Raw genomic sequence first — 5728 nt, forward strand, 5'->3', positions numbered from 1 at the left:
AATTACAGCAGAAGGACCAGGTATAGTATTCTATGCTGTGGAATAAAGCACTGGACCTTACTCATGATGGAAAACAGCAYTCGTTCATACTCTATCAGCTTTTCAAAATCCTGAAGTTATCTAGGTTTTTGACTAYTTGGATTTGCAAATTCTAAACCTAACCATAAYTCAAGATTAATTAAAGGCAGAAGAYTGAGCCTAAAGAATGCCTAAAGAATGCTTAAAGAAACATGAGGCTTAGGATATTGTAGACATCAWCTCAATTAAAAGTTCTTTGAATCCTACAGTACATTAAAGTCAATTATGTTCTAGATTTACATACTGTATGTATTTTAATGCTATAGATATATAAGCTGAAACTCTAAATCTAATCTTTATGAAAGGATCAGTGCCCACAATAAAAAGCACATAATGACTTAGTCAAGGTACAGACCAAYACCTTTCCTTCTTTATGACCTAAAGTATTTTTAAGCCATTTGGAGTATTAAATTCTAACATTAACCTTAGACTTAATTAAAAATAGACTACCAGCCCACGAACATTAAGAAGATCTGAAGCTTATGATCAATTTTATTTCTGACATTTATGAGTACTACAGTCACTGGGACTCTCTGGTTTTTTCCATATTCTTCAAATTCGAATTCTAACTTTAAGACCARTTTTAGAACCAGAAGGAGCAGTATCTCACCACAAAACAAAAGATAGTACTTTAACACCAACCTTCTTTTTCTGCTTTCAGCCCTAGGTAATACTGAAGTCATCTGGGCTCTTAAAACTTTAGTTTTGTGACTAGCTTTAGTCTTGTGCCTAACTGGAGGACCACTCTTGTTCTCTGCTATCTGGGCAGGCCACTCCAGCTTTTTCTGTTCTTCTCTTCACAAGGCCAGAGCACCAAGACCACCMTACAATCCCAGATTTCAGCTTGCAAGGCTGAACAAGAGGCACCTGATGCTTCTCAGAGGTGAATCCCCTTCCAACCTCTGTTTGCACTAACAGCAACTTGGGTTCATGGACTATTTTCCTCTTCACTGACACAAGCCCACAACCCATTGCCCTGGGGCAGGCCAGTCGTCCTCTAACCTGGAGGAACAGCCACTCACCCATCTCTGGGGAAGACACCATCTACATCCTAGTCAGCCCCAGTCCTCTTCTTCTCTGAGCACTATGAAAATTCAGCTCAGCTCTAATCTCTTTATTATTTTTTATTTATCTCTGTTTTTCCCAGGAGCAACCTTCTTTGTGTGCTTTTGCTCCCTAAAAAGTACTGAATTCACATGGATATTTGACCCTYTTTTGTACTAGCCTTACACCTAGGTCTAATTAGATTTGAACTGTCAGCRCCTAAATATAAAAATGTGCAGTGCTTTAGCCGAGTTTGAGGCCACCATCTTCTACCTTAGGAAAGACTCAAGATGTTTCTCTTTGCTTTTGGATACACTAGTACTAAACCATTACCTTAATTTCAATCCAAACCTTTAATCAAAATACCAGCACTGTCCATAACTGTGCAGCCAGTTTCATTCCAATTTGCCATTGTGGCACACAGGAGGATAAATGGCATAAAAGCAAACTTTACATATGTGGTGTTTTTGTTTATTTTTATGTAGGCTTAAATCAATCTGTTTGATCAGCTCTTAGTCTGAAACAGATTGGTGAGGAAAAGTAGCAAGTTGGAAAGGGGTCTCATTTCTGAAGGGACTTGAAAATGCATTTCAAAAGTTGACATACACAGTCTGTAGTCTTAAAATACTGTTAATACAAGGCTGCYTGGCTCATTCTTGTTTAGTGTATATAGTTCTCATTTCTGCTGTTTAAAAGAGAATCAATCATTTTKCAGATCAGCTGTCTCTGCGAGTTCAAAAGCTCAGAAAAAAGTTTTCCAAATACTTTGGAAGACCCTATTAGTACCTGAAATCCTGTTGTACTTAGAAACACTAAATAATATTTTATATATTTTTGAATTTTTTCTCTCTGGAATTGCCCTGTTTTSTTTACTATTGCATATATGTGTATTTAATGAGTATCTGCAAATAGCTGTTGTTCATGGTTCTAATGAGTGAGTTGCCTCAATATTTCTCTTTAGGTTCACAGGTCACATGACATATTTCAGGTGGCTGAGATTGTTCAGCATTTCATTATACCAACACTGATATATGACTATTATTCTCACATTRCTGCTTTAAAAATCTTAACAAGCACTGTGAAAGGGTACCTAATCAAATAGTCAGTGTTATTTCACACTGTAAGAAACCTCTAGTGTAAAAGAAAGTCAATAAAAATAATCAAATTATGAAAAGTTAAATATTCTTACCCAAATCTTGCCAGTTAAAGAAGTGCATTCAAAGGAAATCTTAAAGATTTTAGAGATCTTGCAAAAGTTTGGTTTAGGTAGAAAAATGACAGCTCTCTCTTGCATGGTACCTTGTACAAATTGCCCCCTTTTTTCCCTCTAAGAGAGAGCTGGACAGTGCTGTTCAACTTAAGTTTGCAGAGAGCAAGGCAGAACAACCAGGAAAAATATTCTGTTTTCTTTTCTCTCTCTTTTTTTCCCCCYCTTTATTCCCTAGGTCTGCATTTATAAGTAAATAAACAAAGGGAAATAGGATGGTAAAGGAATAGACATCCTTTACTCTAAGCCAAGGAGAGGCTGAATAGCAAGTTTTTTTTTCCCCCCAATAGTTGCAAATAATTGAGATGTTTGGGAGTTCTTCCCAAAGTACTGTTATGAGGGACCGGGGATGGATAARGAAAGGAAGACTAGCTGGAGCACAGCTTCTACTAATCAGCCTTTTTCTCTCTGAGTAAACGAAATTTAGATAGCGTACAGGTTTTGTGCTAGCATTTTGTACAGTAGAGAATTTTATTCTTGCTGTAAAACCAATGTCAGATCACTTCATAYTTAACTGACTGAGAACTTGCTTGAAACTATGCTTGACCCTATTACTTGAGAAGATGTATTTGCCCTCTGCCACAGAAGCTCAATGTTTATGGGCCCTTGACTGCCCCTGAGTCACAGGCTGCTATTGTGTTCAGAAGTGCCTTTCTTCAGCTGTGCTTGGTGTAGCGATTGCAACTGCTTCTCCCTCCCAGAGCSAGACCATAATTAGCTTTGCCTTTGCCATTTTCTGAGCTAGTGCAATTCAAAGTGCTGATTTTGATCTTTAAAGCTTTATGCAGCTGAGGTCCTTACACTTTGAAAGTAACTTCTCTTACCAAACATGGGAGTGGAGAGATCAGTCTAAAGTGCTTGAGATAGCCCTCCTCATCTGGGGCTTGTAGCAGGAAAATTCCTTGAGACACTTGACTTCCATATTTACTTCGTAACTATTGACTTACCCAGTTGATCTATCAGCTCCCTTCTTTATCTAATATATAGCAAACAAGAGTTGAGATCTGTGAGGCTAGGTTTTGAGGTAGGTTACTGAGAACAGTGTTAGTGCCTTAGTGCCAAAAAGGAAGATAATGATGATGATGATAATGTGGGAATATAATGGCTGATGGTTTTACTCTTTTACGAGAAGAGTCTTCTAATGCAGTTGTTTTCTGGAAGGATGATATTGGATTTCTGTGGGTTTTTTTTTTTTTTTTTTTTTTTTTTTTGGAATTAAGTCCAAATTTGAAGGATCTGTTCTTCTTTTAAGAGAAAACTATCTAATCTGAAGAACTATTTTTTATTAACAGCTGAGCTGAAACTTCTTTTAGTTTAGGTACTTTCATAAGAAGTAGAAGAAATAGTATACATTAATAGATCATGGGAACATCCAGTCTAGAACACGTTTTGTTACAACATTTGTAACACTAGAAGCCTTTTACAGTGGTGTATTTTCATTAAGCACTTAAGTGTGATTTCAAATGTTCTCTTTAGTATCTCTTGTAAATTAGCAAAACATAACAAAATATACTAATTTTCTTTAGGATAACACATCAAGAAGATACCTTGTGAGTATTCATCTTTAAATGTGATGGTCAGCAATGATTATAACAATTTTATTGACATTATTTCTAACAACAAAAATCAAAGATCAGAGAAAACATGGAATGAAAATGGAGTATTGAGTAACAATGTTACAAAATGACTTTGTCAATATTACTCGTGATACTAGAAACCTGTTTTTGAAAGTAAAATGATATATATCAAGAAGACTTATGAACACACGTGCTTAGAGAKCTTGGCTCAGAAGCTTTATCTGAAGTGCTGAGTACCATTACCTTCTGTAAGAGAGTGAGGGCATTTCCCTTTATTTCACATCTAAAGTACTCACTGTCAACATAGTATATGTATTGTAGGAAACTCAAAACCCTGTTATTTTTATTATCTTTACCAGTTACTTTTGAGAGATGCTCCCTGTCCCACTTTCAGGAAGCTAGTGCAATTAACTTCCTTAAGTGCTATTGCACTTCTCTAGGCCTTGAGAATTAAAGTCTGAAACAAAACCTAAACAATCTACTGCTCTGGTCTTTCATTACTTAACTCAGAAGTCAATCAAAGTTTTYGTCATAAATCTGAAAGATACCTGATTTTCCATACCATAGTTTTCCAAAACTATGAAATATTTGCAATACTGCACAGATGTGTGGTTAACATTTGTTTCTAGCTCTTAACTCTAATGCCTTTAAAGTTTCTCCCCTTCTAGCCCTTGTCTAGAATGCTATTTTCAGTGCAGTTTACTTCATGAAGATCACTTTGAAGCAGCCTTCACAGAAGGAAAGATAATTTGGCCCCGTAACACTCAGATAAGGACTTAAGCAGTATAATTCCATATAGGGTCTTCAAAAAGTAACTCTGAGATGCTAAGTAAATCAATCATCTGCGTCTGTTGTGGAAATCTATAAGGTCAGAGAATTTTGATATTAAGATTTCCAGGCAGGTTCATTCRAAGTGATCATTCCCAAGGTGAATTGGCTTCTGTGAACTATTTGGAAATACACTTAGTGTATGTATGTATATATATATATTGCAGTGTGTATCTGCTCTTCCTAACAAAATGTACTGTACATTCACYTGGCTGCTGGATTTCAGTGGTATATCTCACAGGAAATAATTGTCTAGTATCTTCAGAAGTCAGTGTAGGTTTTGGAGCAAGGCCACAGCCTTAAGGTCCTTAGAGGTTAATGGAGCCATTAAAAAAATCTGCCTTCTGTGAACCTCAGAGTGCTTTATAAATTCAGTGTTACACTATCTCTCCTAGATATAAGTCTCCAACTTTTATAGCTATGGCAGTAGCTGGCAAAACTTTGGTAGATCTGGTGATTCAGGACCTCAAGCATTCCTGTTCAGACTCCGCTTACAGGAGATCACTGYCCCTGAGCAATGCCATCTCTTGGCCTTTCTCGAGAAAAAGCCAAGTTTGGGGCTACTTAGAACGAGGGAGCACCACAGCTTAAATTACGTGACGCTTGGTTGTGTTTTATTATTCTGAGAAGGAGCTGCCGTTTCGCTTTGCGGCTGAGGCGAGGGGAGAAGCCCTTTGTTCATCCCTGGAAAGTACAGCTCCCCTGCGGAAAATAAAAATGAAAGGAGAAAAGAAAAGGTCTCTAGTCCTAATGCGGCTGAGGGGAAAGTGAGAGATGCCCATGCTAAGCCTACGCAGAGCCATCCGCTCGCGGGAAAGGCTGAGACACAGCCGTGCGGGGGGGAGCGCGCAGCCCCCGCGCCGTCCCGCCGAGGGGGCGCGCTCGGGCGGCCGGAGCGAGCGGAGCCGCCGCGGAACGGGCCGGGGCCGGGGCC

The sequence above is a fragment of the Rhea americana genome, unplaced genomic scaffold (assembly GCF_003343005.1).
Source record: "Rhea americana isolate MKP2758 unplaced genomic scaffold, rheAme1 scaffold_34, whole genome shotgun sequence".
In the NCBI taxonomy this organism is placed as follows: domain Eukaryota; kingdom Metazoa; phylum Chordata; class Aves; order Rheiformes; family Rheidae; genus Rhea; species Rhea americana.